General features: G+C 43.2%; 1 protein-coding gene across 4 annotated transcripts in view; it reads left to right on the forward strand.

Moving 5' to 3' along the window:
• Nucleotides 1-20,004, forward strand: part of TCF20 (transcription factor 20) — a 185,340-nt gene that overhangs the window by 1,745 nt on the left and 163,591 nt on the right. The gene's annotated exons all lie outside the window — the stretch shown is intronic.

Genomic DNA, 20,004 nt, shown 5'->3' on the forward strand with positions numbered 1-20,004 from the left:
CTTCAGTTACATGTCAAAGTTTATGAATTAAGTCCCTTGACTTTTCTAATACTTCAGCTGCACTTGTTCAGATAAGTGTGTATGGAAAGGAATATTGAATTATCCAGTTCAAAAATCCACGGGGTTGAGTTGCTCAGGGACACTTTGTAAGCTACAGAAAGGCTGCAGGCTGAAAAGATAACCATAGTGTGTTGATGGATTGGTGCCCAATGGGGATGTGGTTGGTTGTGATGATAGCAGCCTCAGTTGAGCAGAGGGGTGTAGGGTTGTCCTTACACCAAAACATCACTGCTTCATGTTGTGTAAAATCATGCCTCTTGATGATCCTCAGGGTCCCTTCCAACTCTACAGTTCTATGATTCTATTTCAGAAAGCTACAGCTCAGTAGAAGTCACTGCAGGTTTAAAGGAACCCTTTCCTCTCAAAATGTTCTCACCCAAATTTAGTGTTGAGGGCCTGGGCTGGGGAGAAAATTACTATGACTAAGGACCTGACTTCTTTCTGTACAGGGCTGCTAACCTAAAGGTGTTCACAAGAAATAAAATAAAAGCCCCCCCCCCCGCCCCACCCAAGAATACATGTTGTAATGCATTTTTATCTATTTCATTCTTCCTACCCAAGTCATTGACCTGGAAGTGAGAGTTTTATGTATGATGGAAAGCCTAGGCCTAGTTGAAATTAAGGGGGATAAATTACTTGGAAGTAGGCGCTGATTGGAAGGATGTGGTAGGGAAACAAGTGTTTTGGTTCAAACCTCCGGTTTGCAGCCTTTGGCAAATCACTTGTGCCTGATCCTCACTAGTTTGCCTTTTGCAAAATGAATATTATTCGGTAAATGTTGTGTCAAAGGAATGGTTTGGTGTTAAAGGCTCAGATGCCAGTTCAGCCTTGTACTGAGTTTGTGTTTTTAGGCCAACTTGTCTCCAGGGGTGCCAACTTGGGAAAAAATATATTTGGGGGGCCCAAGTAAGCCCCACCCCACATAATTTATGACACGGTGCATGCACATCATTTAAATGGCAAAGCCCATGAAATTTGGGGGGCCGTGCCCCCTCAAATATTTTATTGGGGGACCAAATACCCCTTGGCTCCTAGCAGTTTGTCTCCATCTAGTCCAGCACTCTCATTTCCATCAATGGCCAGCCAAATGTCTTGGGAAAACTTAGAAGGAGAGCATGTCCCAAGTGTCTGCAACATAAGATGAGCCCTGCTGGAACAAGCCAAAGACCCATCTAATCTAGAATGGAAAGGTTTTCTTCAGTACAATTCAAGCAAGATGTAAGAGTGGTTATGGAGAGGGCTCTTGCTGTGGAGAGCCTTTTTGTCACTGCCATGGTGGTGCAACTCCCAGAGCCTATCCCTGTGATAGGATGAGCTCCTGTTGCTCGGTCCCTGCTCCTGCCAACCTAGCAGTCTGAAAGCACGCCAAAAAGTACAAGTAGATAAATAGGTCCCACTCCGGCGGAAAGGTAAATGGTGTTTCTGTGCACTGCTCTGGTTCGCCAGAAGCAGCTTAGTCATGCTGGCCACATGACCCGGAAGCTGTATGCCGGCTCCCTCGGCCAATAAAGTGAATGAGCGCCACAACCCCAGAGTCATCCATAACTAGACCTAACGGTCAGGGGTCCCTTTACCTTTACCTAACTCTGTGCAGCTAGGCTGTTAGCAGAACAGCCAAGGGGGGAAAAGAGTTTATGCTGCGTAACTTTGGGCAAACTTGACAGAAGATGCTGGTGGAAGGTAGTGCTGGGAAAGGATGAAGAGAAAGAAATGATGAATATGTGTCTGAAGCAATCTATCATATTGCAGTCTTAGGCTGCAGAGTAGATAGAAACTTTGCAAAGGGAGATGGGAAAGTATCTTGCACAGTTCTCATTTGCAGCATTGCTTAGTTAGCCCAGCCACAGGTGTGTTGCTTTGAGTGTGGGACTTGGTCTAAGGAGATATTCAGTTCTTCAGATCTCCCTTCTCAGCCCTGAGTTTAACGGGTGACCTTAGACCAGCCACTTGGTCTGAACTAAACCTACCTCACAGGATTGTTGTTGAGTATAAAATGAGGACGGCAGCATTTGCTCTGTCCTGAGTTCTGTGAGGTTACATCAAGGTATGAAAATTGAATAAATAAATGTGAATATATGGTGTGTGACCATTTAAGATCTGCAGCCTTTCGTGGCTTCCTGGAAGGTGCACTGAAGAATCTGGCTGACATATGATTTCAATAGGTGAAAATGCACAAGCCTTTAGCACTGCTGACATGGGGAAAATTATTTGGCACACAGGTTTAGAGCCCTTAAGTAGGGCTGGCGTCAGGGATCGGCATTGCTGGGCAGCTGCCAAGGCCTATGACCTAGTAGTGAGTCGGGGGCACTGCCAATTCCTAGAGCCTCCTGGCTCTGGTACTTTTATTTACAGTGGTACCTCGGGTTAAGTAGTTAATTCATTCCGGAGGTCCGTTCTTAACCTGAAACTGTTCTTAACCTGAAGCACCGCTTTAGCTAATGGGGCCTCCTGCTGCCGCAGTGCCGCCAGAGCATGATTTCTGTTCTCATCCTGAAGCAAAGTTCTTAACCTCAAGCACTATGTCTGGGTTAACAGAGTCTGTAACCTGAAGCATATGTAACCTGAAGCGTATGTAACCTGAGGTACCACTGTATTTATTTTCTGTTGCTGCCTGTTCACCAGTGCTCTCTGAGCCAGCAAACAAGCGGGGGTGGGGGGGTGAGGAGAAGGAACAGTAACCTTCATATGCCTTATGGTAGATGGTGCAGATTGGGCCAGAAGGAGAGTCAAGAAATTGGGCAGCGGCCGTAGTGGTGATGAAGAGGGGGAGATATTGCCATTCCAGCAGGCTTCACTGTGAAATGGCAAAATATCTGAAAACATGTCAGTGAAATCAAGAAATGTAAAACAACAACGTTTACTGTATTTCTATCTCACCCTTCCTCCCAAAAGAGCTCAGGGCTTATACACACATGAGAAACTGTTGCTTCAAAATAAAAGCTAAACAGTCATGAAAGTCGAGTTGTATCATTGTAAACACAGTTGTTGTTTTTGCTGTTGTTTTAAGAAAAAATAGTTCTGAAAGCAAGGTCCATTAATAATGTGGATCTTTACAAGATTATTATTTTATAGTATTTGAAACAGCTTTACTATTTACCTTTTACAACCACTCCCCTCCAAATGTCATAATGACTTTTTTCCTGCACCAAATTTCTTGCTAATTATCAAACCCATTTGCCTTAAAATAGATGTTTACAATTCCACATCCTCCACTGTGCTTTCTTGCCTGATTCTGTTCTGAAATCGAGATGCTGGAGCCTGTGACATCACATTAATTCACCATGGCAACAGGCTCTGATTTACTTATTTCAATTTAATTAAAATGCATTTATCAAATTTTAGATGACTTAAATATCTAAATAAATAAATAAATCACTGGAGATCAGAGAGGAGAATTTCATACTGCATTCAGCTCACCCTCTCTGAAAAACCTTGGCAACAAAGAGAACCTTAAAAATGTGCACTGAAATTAATCCAATCTGGATTTGTGAGCTGGAATGCCAGGAAGTAATTCTACAGCCCTAGGAGCTTTGATACCAGGGAACTCCTGGATTAATCTTTGTAGTTGTTACTTCAAGTAGCGGAGATGTTCCCTTCAGTAGCTACTAGAGCTCCATTCGGCACCCACACTTGACTCTTCAACCCTGCTGTAATGGCATGAAATGCCTGGTCAGAGATATTGGAGAATGCACCAAAAAGATTTCGGACTTGGTCCACCCTCTGCCACCAGTGCTCCTGGTCAGTAGTAACCAAACAATAATCTTTTAGGGCTTTCCCATCAAACATGGCAGCGCACAGCTTCTGATACATAATGGTTCTAGTACAGTGTAGTTTTGCCTACTGCTGCATTTTAATTAGTTCCAGGTGTTTGCAGTCTTCAGACGGTTAAAGAAGACTCCAGAGTGATAAAAACTGAGTGCTTAGCTGCAAAGGGGAAGTTTTAATTCTGACATAAATCGCAGTTGTTGTCATGGAAATTTTGGGTTGATGGGCTAGAATTTTGGTTTGTCCTTCTGATATATGATCTTGTACCAGATAAATACAGTGGTACCTCAGGTTACATATGCTTCAGGTTACAGACTCCGCTAACTTAAAAATCATAGAAGGGGCTCTGAGAGAAAATTACAGCTACCTTTCCTCAGCAGAGGAGGATCCAAAACAAACCTTTTAGTTGACTCTCAATTCCTTTCAGAGGGTGAGGTGACTCTTCAGTTATGGCAAACATGAAAACTTAAAGTACTGTTCCAGCCAGCCTATGGTGATACAATACCTTCCAGTTTTCAAAATATTGTTGCTTAGTAATCTGACATCTATTGTTTAATACTTCAATTATATATCAGCTATATTGTTGTGTTCTGGGGTACCTATGCAACAACCCGTGGAACAAGATAGCCTTCTGAACATTTCTGGAATGGGAATGAGGAAAAGCTTATTCAGTTTTTAATCCCACAGTGATAAAATCTCAGTTGTCCCCAGTGTTCAGGTTGATACCCACTTACCTGGGAGTAAGCACCATTGAACTCTCTGGCATTTGCTTTGAGTATACACATATAGGAGTCTGCTGTAAGAGTACCTGTGCATACATTTTACTAAAATGTTTTCTCCAGTTATTTAGACCAACCTAGATATACAGAAGATCCGCACGCCACAAGATTAAAAGAGACTCATTAGAGATTTAGGAATGAACATGGAAATGGAACTGATGTGCTGCATACTTCAGTGACTAATGTGATCATTATATCTGCTGCTCCATTTTCTATAATCTGAGCGCAAGATGTAACATGGAATTTTAAGGCAGGCAGACTGGCACAAATGGGCAGATGAGTGAAAAAAACTTAAGCTTGTATATTCGAAGCATCACAGTTTACCATGACTTGCATCCTCAATTGGTTGGTTACTGGAGGCACCTGGTTTCTCCTTCAGTGAACCACTCCCTAAAACACAGGAGTGTGACCCAGTAACTAGAGAACTAAGCTGGGAGATCGGGGTCCAAATCCCAGCAAAATCCACTATTTACTGGGTGGTCTGGTCATAAGCAAGTCTTGTGATTATTACTCAACATCAACTTCCCTTCTGTAAATTAGGAACATCCATGACCTTTTTTGGAGGATGAATTAAGTCTGTAAACAACTTCATATTCTGAAAGTTGTATAGAAATCACAAGCAGCAGTAAGAGATGCAATGTATACCCAATTCATTCATTTTTGTTCCTGAATCCACCAGTTCTCAATGCATAACATCCTCCAAATGAAGTCACAATCACATCACCATGAACATTCCTTTTGGAGCTCAGCAATGTTAAGAGGGGTAAAGTAAAGGAAAATGTCTGCATGCGTCTTGTTCTACCAGCCTCATCCACTGACTATGTCACTGTCAAAGCTCATCACCATTCTTCCTGCCAGAATAGTTATCCACAGGATTCTGTTTCTCTCCATAGTGCTTTTCATTGTTTTTCCATGTTGGTACTTTGAGTTGCTGGGTGGCTCTGCTATTCATGTTGCTCCTTATTGCTGGGCAATTCTCCACATTATGCATTCTAACAACCCTAGGGCAACGTGAAAGAAAACTGGGCACCAGCCAGGGAAGTTAACATAATTTGGGGATTGAACCCCACATACAATGCAACGTTTCACACTAACATGCAGCTGGCTTTCTCTTAGGCGATTTAGCCACATTTGTGATTTGTACATTGAGGAGATTTTTGGAATAATGGATTGCTGTGGCCTTGTGGTAGGGTGATGTTCTGGAATGATTTAAGCTTTCATGAAAGCCTCTATAGATGGGGGATCTGATGCAGTATTATATATAAAAAAAGTGTCACAGACTGGATAAAGACTAAGAGACTAGTCTCTTCTGAGGGCTAGAATTCCAGTTTTTCAGTGTGAGTACATCCTTCCCCGCTTTGTTCTTTGTACGAGTTGCTTGGGCTGCCACACTTCCTCCTTTCCTCATTTTGAAGTCCCGTCTCCCACGACTTCCCCACTCACCACCTGCACATGCCATTTGTTCTATGACTACAAGTATTAGAAATTTTCAAAAATTCAGCTAGGGACCATGTCTGCCAGTGGTGCACTTGCATCTCCACCCCCCTGCAATTTTGCTTAGACAGGCATATAGTTGTGCCCAAGTACGTGGAAAACAAGGAGGAAGAGAGAAAACAGCCTCACTGTGAGGAAGAGGCTGAAACTGAAATTATGAGATGGCTAAACTTGGAGGTGGGCAGCTGGGCTCTGGAAAGTTCAACCTTTCCAAGCCCTACTAACATTTCATCCATTCCCCAGTACACTTTATGATGTTGTCTTGGAACAGGTGACTTTTTTTGAAAAAGAAAATAAATTATATACAGAAAGAGGGAAAAGAAGACCCAGGTAACTACCGACCGGTGAGCTTGAGATCAATACCACGGAAGTTCAAAGAACAGATCGTTCAACAGTTGGTCTGTGAGCACTTAGAAAAGGATGCTGTGTTTACTGAGACCCAGCATGGGTTTCTCAAAAATAAGTCATGCCAGAAAAATCTCATTTCTTTTTTTGACAGAGTTACAAGCTTGGACCCTCTGATCCACCAAGCTTGATGGTGTTTCACACGTTACATTTTTCAGCAGGAAAAGCACTTCCATGCTGGAAAGTTTGAAAACTGCAAATAAATAATTGGATATGACAACCATGTGTGGCTGTCAGCCATTTAGAGTTTGATAGGTCAAAAACAGACCGGCTGTCAGTCATGGTCGGTATAGGCTTCTCCCAAAAGGCTTCTGGATCCCACTTAGCGCTCTCCTTGAGACCAGCCCACCACCCTGCCTCATGCATAGAAGTCTAGGGACCTGTCTCCTCAGAAGCTTTTATGCCTGAATGGAGGCATTTATAATGGAGGTTACAAAGTCCTTATCAAGCACTGGAAATCTGGCATCGGTTTATTTTGCAATAATCCCTCGACCAGCTTGGTGAGTTCAGTTGGAGTCTCTTCAATATGGTGGTAGTAAGTCTCCCGCTGATCTCAGGCCTCTAATAAACTGGTAGAGATGCATTTTTGCAGCTTTTGTGTGCGAAAGAAGCAGCAGTGGGGTGGGGGTGAGAAGAGGCAACTTGAAGGCCTTCTAGGAATAAAAAAATCTGAAGTATACTTGCTAGCCAGCTCAGGAACCTTGACTGGGAATCAGGATATAAATGGAATCAATAAATTAAAAAGAAAAATAGATTTTGTAGCCTGAAGTGGAAAAATATAGCTTATTCACTGTGTTAAAATGCTGAGCCCGAGATTACTGGCAGGCAGGACAGGATTATGTTAGGGAGGTAGTTGTGGAGACTGTTCTGCAGTTCTCATAAGAAACTCCTATGGAATTAATCCCAACCTGCATCTGGATTGCCCCCACTTTCTGTATTTAGTGTTATTCTGTTAGGGTCTACTGACATCTGACAAATCTAATTTAGAGAAATTTCTGTGTCCTCAATTATTTTTATGTATTAGATGACGAGGACATGTGGACATCAGGTGATGTGTCAAAAGCTGCTTTTTATTCTGTATCTTTTAAATGAATTAAATCCCTCCCTATATCCATGCCCTATGTGCGTTTCCTTCCTCTCCATAAATCATCCTTATTTTTCTTTTGTCCCGCCTTTTACGATTTCATATTCCTAAGATGGCAACATTTGGTACCAGTTCCTATTTTTGCCTCCATGTCTTACCATGATTTCCTAAGATCTTTTTGTTTTGCTTTTCCATGAACCTCACTGCTGTGGTTCCAGGATGTTGTCTTGGAACTACCATGCAGCAGGAATGCATTGCTAAATTGGCAGCCTAAAAAGATAATTCCCCATCTGTCCTATAGCCTATTGGTTCAATTAGCAATTTGTGCTCTTTTTCTTTTTGGCATTTCCAGTGTCTATTTAACTGGCTTTTACTCTGGTTTCAAAAATGTCAAGGCACTGTTATTAGATTCTGCACAAACATACATGAATTAAATATGAAACAGGAAGTCCTTGATGCAGATCTTGACATTGGCATGAACACTCTTGCAGGTTCAGCTTAGTGGGGTGATTGCTCCATGTACAAAATTGTTAGGGGCACAAAATTTCAACACCTGGTCTGCCTCAATAGAGCTGCGCCCTTCCATTGCTGGGTTATGTTGAAAACAGCTTCTCCCAACTTCCAGCGCTCCCGCCATGGCGAACAGCGGATCCCACCCGTACAGTTAATTAAGGATAATCTGGGAGTAATTATCCTTACAAGCCCCCCGATCATCCGATAACTGCCTCTCGCTCCAATGGAATGCAAGGGCAGGGACGCAGAGTGCATAGCACTGTACATATTGGAAACTCCCTAAGGCAGTCACCATGAGCGGAGGTACTTCTGTTTCTTTTAAAATGGATCTGAATTTGGACTTAAGAAACAGGTGTGTTCTGGGTGAAGGAGAAAGATAACCTGCTAAATGAATCAGCCACTGAGTGTCAGTGTTTTGATCTGGAGAGGACTCTCGCTATCGTAATTGGAACGCTATGTAAGTGAAGGGGAGTCTTTGTTCTCGTTTTACATTATATTTACATTATATTTGTTGTGCTATGATTCAGCAAGCTTTCACTGAATGGATTACAACTATATATGAAATGCAAGAGGGATTCAACAAGAACCTATAATTTTCTTTTTGGAGGTGCTAGTCTTCTGGGTTCCAGATTGTGGGAGGGGGCGGGGAGGGGAAGGGGCCAAAAACAAGGAAGGACAGTTGTCTTCATGTCCTGCTGCAAGCTTCCAGTAGCATAATTTGGCCAATATTCTAATTGGGATTCTGGACAAGAAAAGTCTTGGCCTGATCCTGCAAGGCTCTTCTTATATTCATATGCTTTAAATTCCAAAGTTTCCTGTAAATGTTTGAGAGCCATTGCAGTGTAGCAGTGAGAGTATTGCACTAGAACCTGGGAGAGATCAGGGTTCAACCTTCCACTCAGCCATGAAGCTCTCTCGGTGACCTTGGGCCAGTCACTGCCTCTTAGCATAACCTGCCGGCATAGGGTAGTTGTGCGGGTGTGATGGTGAGGGAGAGAACCTGTATCCCACCTTGAGCTCTTTGGAGGAAATGTGGGTCACACAGAATCAACTAAAAAATTAGTATTATTCTACATTTGTAGGAATTGGAGGGTTTGGGTTTGAGGGCATCCTGTGAGATGGAGCAGGACATTTTGTGGCAACTGGAAGCAGTTATCGTTCGTGTGGAGAAACAAGACAGAGGGAAAGATGCTCTTTCTCCCCCTCAGTTTCAGGGGGTCGCGGCAAAGAGACTGCTGCTTGTGAGATCAGAGGAAAGCCTGAGGAATCTGAAGGATGGTTATTTGTTCGGATGATCCTGGCGGACTAAATCTGTGAATGGGTCTGTGTGTCTCAGTGCTGATGACAGCAGGGAAATTCAAAGTCTCCAGAAACCTTGATTGCAAACCTCAAACACTTGCTCTCTGAAAAGCTTTTGTGGCTAATTGGGGTGTATGTGTAGGAATAAAGGCAAAACCTAACAGGCAGCTCTGCCAGATCGTCACTTTTGCGCCAATATACTGGTGGCGTGCGTTAGTCATGCATCAATTTTTATTTCCAAACGTGCTTTATGTTGCCTGAAAGGCATTAAATGGAGAGGCAGAATAAATCTGAATTAGTGCAGCTTTTCATGCATTAATCTAAATGAGAGAGACTGAAAAGTGATTTCAAGATAAAAGAGGCATGTTACTGAGGAGCCACAGTTGAGGGCTGATAGACAGAATATATCACAAATACGTTGGCTGGTGAACTGAATGCACTTTTTAATTTCTTGTTACAATAAAAAGCTGCTTTCGACATTGTGGTTTCTTTGACATCTTTTCTTTTCTTGTCAGCCATTTTGATTCTGTGAAACATGGCTTTACCAATAATGAAAGTGCAGAACATTTTGGGGGCGCTGACTTGAAACAATTACAATTTCTTTATCCTGACTTTTAACACTTGAGATGTATAGTTTTAGGACCTATGTTTGTGGTCATAAGTCCTTTTAAACGGTTTTTAACATTGTGTTTTAATTGTTGTAACCTGCCCTGGGACCTTAGAGTGAATGGTGGGCTAATAATAGTGATAACAACAACAACAACAACCACAATACTCCTGTCAACAGAAAGCATGCGATGGACATGTGATACCAAAATCTGCAAATAACGAACTACTGCATGGGCTTATGTCTGATGCATGTCATTCGGAAGTATTCAGATAGAAGAGTCCCCACCAAACTTGTCCCCATCGCTTGGCAACAAATATTTGAGGCCCCTAATATGGCAGGTATAATCACTCCAGACCCCTTAATTTTCTTCAAAAAGAAGGGAGTGTTACCTTATTGCACAATCAACTCAGGATGAAAGCTCATTGCCTTATAACTAGCTGGTCTCAATGCTCAATAAAGACCGGACGTAGTCTAGTCGCCACATAAGCTTTGTGCAAGCAATAAACAGACCATCTGAAGGATCTCTAGGAAACAGCAACAGACACTTCTGCTGTTCCATCTGCCAATTTCCTGTTTCACTTCTCTACCAGTACTTAAAAGGACTTTGGGGCAGGTAGACCCAAACTTCTTCTAACAGCACATTGTTAAAGTATGGAATTAACTTCTACAAGGTTTGGCAATAGCCACCAACTTAAATGTCATGACTAGGTAATTTTTTCAGATTCATGGGGGAAGGTTGTCACTGACTATTGCCATGGTGACTATATGTTACCTTCAGGATCAAAGGAGCCTGGGAAGAAACAGCAGGAGAGATTGGCAAGACTGGATCCAAATCCCTGATAAAGCTCATTGAGTGGCTTCCTTCACATAATACGTTATAAGGCAAAAATGCCACCTTGAGCTCCTTGGAGAAAGCATAGAATAAACTGTAGTCACTAGATTACATTTTATTTGGTAAACTAGACATAATTTATTTTGACTTCTGGACTGTTGTCTTCCCAAAACATGTTTATCCAGTACCATCAGGTTAATTCAAGTCGTGTTGATAAATATTGTGACTAAGACCAATAGGGAACAGTCTAAATTCAGAAGTCTTAGTTACTATTGAAGGAGCCAGCTCTTCTCCCTCTGCTTTCTCCTCCTTTCTGCCCTCTTCAGCAACCCTATTCTGGATTTCTGATCCCTAGATTTTTTCACCCCAACCTTAAAGATACTGTGAGTGCTGTTTGTGTTCTTCTGGTGGTTAACAGCCACTGGTGCCTCTGCTGTGCCTGAATCTTTGTCCCATTTTAAAAGAAAAATACTGTACGAGTGAGGTTGTGCTGTGCTTGTGAAGGCTATAGGTCAGTAGTGTACCGTTGTAAATCCATTGCATGCCCCATTGAACCAGATAGGACAACTTCTGAGTAATCTTGATTAGAGCTGGAATGGAAGAGTACTATTATTACTAGTTTAATCCAGCATGTTGCGCACTCTATCAGTATGCTACTCAATAAAGGCTTTGACTATACTGCATGTGCTGCTTTTTTTGTTGCCATGGAGTGCTGAAAGGGATCCTTTTCTCCTACTTCAGTAGGAGCATGGCAGGCTACAGGGCGTTTGATGGGCTCAGAGGCAATGCCCCTTCCATTCTTGGCTCACTTTGTTCCCTGGAGTCTGAAAGGGGAAACAAGTGGGATGGGTGATGTTGCCAGTGCGCATGTAGCAGTCAGCTGTGGGTGGGAGAATGGGATGAGGGAGACAGAGATGGGGATGACGATGGAGATGGAGATGTCAAGGGGTCCTGCTGGGAGGACACCCAGCAGGGCTGGGCTATCCAGCAAAATAGCAGCAGTGGGGTGGATTGGTCACAGGGATTAGGGTGGGCCAAATGAGTTGGCTTACCCCAAAGGACCAGATTGTTTCCCAGCTGGAGCCTATGCAGCATTTGCCCTGTTTGGCTCCAGTTTGCATGCCTGGCCCATTCTATTGAGCAGTAGAGCTCCAGCACATAAAACGTTAGCTGTTCCACTTGGATGGGATTCCTTCTGCACGCCCTGTGCTCCTGACATCTATGGGTGGGTGTTGGGGCTTCAGGCAGTGGGGAATTGAACTTTCTGGGTCTGCCGCTGTGACTGAGTGTCTCAGAGAACACTGCTCAGTTTGAGTGTGGGTTCAAGGCTTGTTACCTCCCCCTTTTTGACCACAGGCTTGACTTTTCTCTGTGCATGCAAATGGTGAGTGGAGGCATGTTTTCTTTCTTCTCCCTAGTTGGGCTTGAACTCCCACCCCCCATTTTCCAGCTCCATGCCCTTTGGAATGACTCACTGGAAGCTAATGTTATTGGGGTGCCTGTTTGTGTCTGCCTCTGTTGCATGTCCTTAACATCTCCTTGGGTTGCTTGGCGACACCATCTTTCACAACCTGAGTGGGTCTTTTACAGGTTGTCTACAGACATCCAGTCCAGCCAGCTATGTGGCTGGTATGTTTTGTAGATACTAGTCCTCTGTTTTTTCTGCAATGTTCTAAAATGGTGGCTGTGAGAAGCATAAGGGGATTCAAACGCCTGTCTGTAGGAATGCCTGGGAACTTTCAGTTTCAGGGTTGTTGCTGTCTCTGCCACTGGTGCTCCTGCTGTAGCATTATTGTGCATGTTCAGTGTATGTGGTGCTGCAGAGGCATGTGCTGGGCTTTCCCCCCATCATCAGGAGTTCATGCGCTTTCCCAGTGCATGGCTGGCTTGTGGGCACAGGAGGACTTTCTAGGGCTGCTGGGCATATGTTTTTATGCCATTGTTGTATTTTCTGTTTGTGTGTTTTTCCTCTCCGCTCCTGGGCTGATCATACATTGGATACAATTCAAAAGCACACTAGTGCAAGTAGATAAACAGGTACTGCTGCGACAGGAAGGTAAACAGCATTTCCGTGAGCTCTGGCTTCCATCACAGTGTTCCATTGCGCCAGAAGCGGTTTAGTCATGCTAGCCACATGACCCAGAAAGCTGTCTGTGGACAAACGCCAGCTCCCTCGGCCTGAAGCGAGATGACAAGTGCCACACCCCATAGTTGCCTTTGACTGGACTTAACCATCCAGAGGTCCTTTACCTTTACCTTTTTAACCTTACACTGGATATAGTAGCCAGTCCACTGGAATAGTGGTGATATTAGCTTTGATCCCCACATAATGTGAGCATAAGATTGCTGTGCCAAAGGCAAGTACAGTTGTACTTCAGAAGTTGAACGCCTTGCGACTCAAATGTTTTGGCTTCGGAACACCGCAAACCCAGAAGTGAATGTTCGGTTTTGAAACGTTTTTTGGAACCTGAACATCCGACGTGGGTTCCAGTTGGCTGCATGAGCTTCCTGCAGCCAATTGGAAGCCACACCTTGTTTCAGAAAGTTTTGGAAGTCAAACAGAGTTCCGAAACAGATTTCATTCAACTTCCAAAGTATGACTGTAATAGTTTTTTAGCCACACACACAAACACACGTTCTCTACACCATATAGTTTCTAAATTGGTAATCCCTAGCTTGAATTTTCTAAAATTTGATCCTTTGTGCATTTTCTAATACTACAGTATTTGATTTGACCCAGGGTGATAGAAACAGAACAAAGTCCTCAAGGTCCAGCTAGACACACAATGATTTTTAGATGTGCCCTAACCATTTCCATTGCTTTTGTAACTATCTGTAACATTCGTTGCCTTAGTAATGGCTGCTGTATGCTGAAGTGGTGTTTTCAATGGTCTATATACAATGCCTTCAAAATCCCTTTCCCAAGTTATTCAAAAATCCAACCACAGAGAGCAGATTATTTCCCTCCCCAACATGCACTATTTTTCACTTATCAACATTAAATTTCATGTGCTCATTGTGTTGTTCAGTAATCCAATTATGCGAGATCTTTCTGCAACTCTTTCAGAGACTGCTTTGGACTCTACTGTAATGAACAGCTTTGTGTTATCAGCATATTTTGGACTTCATTGTTCACCCTTTGCTTTAGATTGTTAATTAAGATGTATGCCAGAGCAGGTCTTAGTGGAATTTCTAAATGTTTCTGCTAAAGCAGTGAGGAAAGACATGTGGGTATGCCTGTCACCTGGCAGGTTATATTTAGTTATTACATTTCTATTTCATCTCATCCATTAGGCTTAAGCAGTGCTCAAATTACAGGTGGGCCAGAGGGGCCCTGCCTCGCTTTTCCTTTGTGACTATCCCCTTAGCTATTTTTTTAAAAAAAGAAGGACAAGGGCCACAATTCAAGCACTAGACTCTAGAAGGACAACAATTTCACCAATAGAAATATACTTATGCAGGAGGTTATGTTCTGGGGCCCCTCATGCATAAGTGAAATCAGGGAGCACCCTCTAAAAAACCTCTAAATGCCTATTTCCCCCTGCTCTCCAGCTTTCTCTCTAAATATCCAGATGTGAAGTTCTGGGGCTGGCAGGAGCATACAGGACATGTAGGAAAGCAAGTGCTGCTGGTGTGCTACCTGTGGGGAGGTTGAGCAGCCTAAACAAAGCCCCACTGAGCTTTGGGGCTTCCTCCACCCACACTGATGCCCTCTTCGGGCTCCGGGAAGAGTCTGCTTGCGAGCCACAAGAACTCTCCAGCTCTCTCCCACCATTTCTGGTTATGATTCTAATTCTTTCTTTTTTCCCCGGGGCTGTTCATATACATGGTCGTGTGCAAGTTGACTGCACGTAAATGGGGAGGCGCTTATACAGTGGTACCTTGGTTCTCAAATGCCTTGGTACTCAAACAACTTGGAACCGAAACACTGCAAACCCGGAAGTAAGTGTTCCAGTTTGCGAACTTTTTTGGGAAGCTGAACGTGCTCCGTTTTAAGTGTTATGCTTCCGATTTGAGTGTTACGCTTCCAATTTGAGTGTTACGCTGAGGTCTGTCTGTTTTTGCTATTTTTTTTGCCTTTTTATATTTGCAGCTCTCTTTTTTTGTTTTTGTGACTGTGCGGAACCCAATTCAGCTACTGATTGATAGATTGTGTGAATGCAGTACATTGTTTATCGCTTTCATTTTATGGATCAGTGGTCTCATTAGATAATAAAATTCATGTTAAGTTGCTGTTATAGGGGTTGTTTTTAAAAGTCTGGAACGGACTAGCTTAGTACAGTCTTCCGTGAGTGACAGTAGGTCTCAAAAGTCCTACACAGAGGTCTTTTGTGGGCCCTCCACCCAAGCTCCTTTCAACTGGAGATAATGATGAATTGAACTTGGGGCCCTCCTGCATGCAAGACATGTGCTCTGCCTCTGGGCTATGGTCCCAAGAGTGGTGGTTTTGTACAAGACGGATGTCTGGCATTTCAAGTAGCATGTATTGTGCCATTCCTGTAAGTTCACATATTTTATTAACAGTTAAAAGGTAATTTCAAATACAGTGGACCCTCTGGATACGAATTAAATTTGTTCCAGGGATCCATCCCCAACCCAGAAAGCCCGTAGGCAGAGGTGCTGCTGCGCACGCGTGCATGGCGAAACCCGGAAGTATACACTTCTGGGTTTGCCACGTTCGTAACCCATAAGTTATGTATCCAGAACAGTAAATAACTAGAGGGTCCACTTTGGAAATGGGGTTCTGCTTGTGGTCCAGAGCTGGAATGGGGTTTGTGAATCCCTTGTCTTGGAACATGGACAATATATTCTATAGCATTCATTTGCCCAACAGAGGGGTATGGAGAAAGGATTGCATGGAGCGTCTATTTTCACTGCCTTGCATCTGTTCTTGAGGAGGCTTTCAGGAACTTCTAGTCTGGAACTTTCACCTTTGATAAACTCACACAAATAATTCCAGAGTTTCTCATATATTTGCTTTACTTTAGGGACTAAAGTGGACAGCTCCATTGGAATTCTGTTTTTGAAAAGACTATGAAGAAACTGGGTTATTGTAAATCCCTTCCCAGTAGCAAATATTTTAGATGTATATAATTAGTGCCAAATGCCCCTGCAATACTGTGGTTTGAGTTGTACGCCATCTCTTCTCAGTCCCTACCCTCTACTCAGTTCTCCCTCCCATTCCAGTGAAGTGACTTGAGAGTTGGGGGGGGAGGGTTGGATTTTTTTTAACTGCTCCTATATTTCCCCCTACCCATTAGCATTTGACAATGGGATGTAGGTGGGTACACTTTTGTTTTACTTTAAGCAGACAGTGTACAAGCTAAATGAGCCTGACACTTTATGAAGATGAGGGGCATGACTCATGAGTGATTTTTATTAAAACTACTGTACTTTCAAATTTTCAGAATGTACATGTTCATGTTTAGGTGTCATAAATACTAAAGCGTTGATATTCATATATCTCCTCCTCTTCAAATAGATATGAGAGTTTCCTTTCAGTGCCAAAAGGTTGCTCAAGTCAATTTATAGCTAACTTTAAAGCAATACGAAAAATGGATTAAGAACAAGAGGAAAAAAATATCGCATTAAAAAACAGAGTGGAGTTAATGACATTTATAGCCAGCCAAAAGCTGTACAGAACAAAAATGTTTTAATGGTCCACCTAAAATTAGGCAGCGGCGGGGGTGGGGGGTGGAATGAACCAAGTATAACTTCCCAGTCTAAGCAGACTTTCAAAATAATTCATTGCATACTAGCTTAGCTACAGCTGTGACTATTTGTTAAGGTGTAGACAAAGTGATGCCATTCAGATTGGACTACGACTCCCTTAATGCCTTGCGATTGGCGATGCTGGCCGGGTCTGATGGGAACTGGAGTCCAATAACATCAGAAGGCACCGTGCTGGCTGCACCACACCTTGAATTGTAGATGGGCTTTATAATTTACTCCTGCGTTTTGGCTTTTGAGGGTTTATTTCTCTACAACGTGGAAGTGGAACAAGTGTACTGCAGAGCCACATTTCCACAATGCCTTGCTCTGAGGAGGCGTCCCTTCTCAGAGCAAGGAAGGCCACAGCACAGGGGAGGTGAAGGAGAGACGGAGGTGGTGATGGCAGGAGGAGTCTGTGGCTTCAGCTACCTGGCATACAGCATCTGGCACTAGAAACATCTGTATAGGTTAAAACACAAAACTGAGGAGAGTTTCAGTAACAATTTCTAACCTGGTTTTCTGTGATTTGCCAGACAGTAGAGGAAGCTATTGAAAAGCGCAGCTCCAAAGCCCTACAGAGCGAACAAAACTAGCTACATGGTTCTTTGGATCTTAGCTACAGTACAGTGGTACCTCAGGTTAAGAACTTAATTCATTTTGGAGGTCCATTCTTAACCTAAACTGTTCTTAACCTGAGGTACCACTTTAGCTAATGGCTCCTCCTGCTGCCGCCACGCCGCCGCCACGTGATTTCTGTTCTCATCCTGAAGCAAAGTTCTTAACCCGAGGTACTATTTCTGGGTTAGTGGAGTCTGTAACCTGAAGCGTATGTAACCTGAAGCGTATGTAACTTGAGGTACCACTGTATTAGGCAGAAATGCATTAAACCAAGCTGATATATGATGATTTGTCATTCCCAGCCTGGTGTCCCCATCTGCCCCAGCCAGCACACAGGGCAAGAGGCTGAGGAAGGCTGGAATAGGGGATAGAGCCCACAGGGTCCCGGGCACTATCTACCACAGCCACAGGCCCATTACACTTAGCTGTGCTGTTGTGATTATTGTAAATTATTGGACCCAAAGTACAACAAGCAGGTTGTGGGAGTTTTTTGCAGTGAAACCTAACAATGCACGTGCACTATACGTTAGTTAATGCCTGAAGAGGCTAAGACCATAGGCCTGAATTTGCTAGAGAAGGCTCCACTAGGTCATGCTCCATCACCTTTGGGGAGGGAGGAGGTATAGGTTTTCCTGTTTCCTTTTCTCTCTCTCTCTCCTTCACACCATGGGAGCAGACAGATATGCCTGGGCTCTACTCCGAGCCCGGACTCCCATTTGGAACTGATTTTGTAATTTGTACTCAAAAAGTTTTTACCTGTGCTAACTTTGCTGTCGTGTTGGCTGATGCATTAATGAAACTTCAAATTATGTGAGTAAAACATTTAAACTTACTAAAGTGTGTGGTCTATTCACTGTGAAAGGGGTTGAGACAGGGGAAAGACAAAGCAGCACATTTTAAGCGTCTAAAATGAGTTATTTTAAGGTCTACTAACCTATTTTTTCTGTGCTAGACAAATGTTATACATGCTTGTGTTTCTAAACTCTGCTGTGGGCCCTTTTGATTAAAGAGTGAGCCAAGCCCCATGCTTTTTAAATTCAGGCAGCCAGCTGTTTCTTTTGTAGTTTCCCCCATACATAGGACTTCAGGATTAAAAACACAATCAGTTCCCATCACAGGTCTCTTCCACTCACCTGGAACCTCTGGCAATGAAGATATAGGCACGCCCCCCTTCCCCCATACATCCAGTGCATAGCCCAACAACTCAGACCAGGCAGCACTTACTCATAGCAATTGTGTATCCCACTTTGTGCAGGTGGGTCTGGATTGCAGCCATTATTTCTCTTCAGCTTCTTTGAGGATTATTCTCTCTTGTATTTATATTTCTTAGCAACTACTTGAGGATATATTGTATCATTGAATTGTACCTAATGAAAAGCCTTATTGATGGCTTTGTAATCATGACCACCCACTGGTGCTGAGGGCCTAGCAGCAGCTTCCTGGGTTATGCGTGGGTTATGATCCTGTGGAACTACGACGATAGCCATTAGCTAACTTGCTGGAACAAGTGGTCCATCCATGGTACACTGTCACCACCTCTCGGTGTGTGAATGAGGCCAAGCTCCAACCTTGGCAGCCGAGGAGACTCAACCAGCTGTGTGGACACATCTTGAGTGCAGATGGCTTCGTGTAAACTGTTATGGGCTTGCTCTGCATTCACATTAGCATTGCTTGACTTAAAAGTAATTTTAGACTCTGTTCAGAGGCTTTCTGGGCACCTGTCCCAGAGTTCCCTGCAGAGATTCCCAAAACAGTACACCGTGGGTGGGACATTTCAAACAGGCAGCATCCACATTAGGATGGAAGCAGCTGAGAGAGAAACAGTTCCGAATTAAGTAAGCGTTTGGCCCTTCTGAAATGTGATTTGCTCAGAACCGTGTGACGTAAGGATGTAAATAATTTGAAACGGTGGTATGGACAAACAGCACCACATTCCTAGGGAGAAAAAGAGACATGTTGCATGGAAATTCTATTTTGCAGGTCCACATGATTAAATGGAATTGCAAGCAGAGAGTATCTCAGAAAACTGCCGGTTTTTAATCTGCTTTTTATAAATCCTTGCTCTTAATTATAAAATATCTGCTGTGAGAAATTGTAATGACTACTCAAAACAGTCAAACTGGAAGGGGGAGGCGGGACTAAGCTAGAAGGACACCCAAGTGCCCCTTTGTATCCCTACGTAAATGGGCTTCAACCCACATCTCATGGCCACGGATACCAAGCCTCCTGCACCCATTAGCACACCTGGCTAAATGCTGAGCCAGGAGTACAGAGAGAGCATCAGAAAGTGACTAAAAACAACTGGGCCTTTTCCAGTAGCTACACCTCTCCCCATCCTATATCATTCAAAGCTTTATCTTTTCAGCGGGGGTGGGGGGGCTTAGATATGGACAGGAATTTTCACTGCTACATTGAAATTCTCACTGAAAATGGTTAGGAGTGGGGGGTGTAGGTGTGCTTTTAGAGAGTTTTAATTTGTCTTTAGCCACTCTTTGATGTTATAAACCTTCTATCGGTATTCCTGCTGGGCTAGGAGTGTTTGTTAGTAGAGTGCTTTGCATTCATGGCCATGAGAAGCAGAAGATTTTCTGGATTTTGGGGGGTGGGGTTTGTGGGGGAGAATGTTTCCTGGATTTTCGCATTTCCGATGCCTTAAATAGATTGGGATCTGATTTAACATGTTTATTTGACCTGTCTTTAGTAAGCAAAACTAAAAATAGTATTAATGAAATGTTAATGTTTGTTTTTCCAATGACCTGAGCATATAAATTGAAATATTTTATTAGGAAACAATATAAATCACACACTAACTACAGCTGCAGGCAGTGACGGA

The sequence above is a fragment of the Podarcis tiliguerta genome, assembly GCF_965153285.1.
Source record: "Podarcis tiliguerta genome assembly, chromosome: 10".
NCBI classification, from domain to species: Eukaryota; Metazoa; Chordata; class Lepidosauria; order Squamata; family Lacertidae; genus Podarcis; species Podarcis tiliguerta.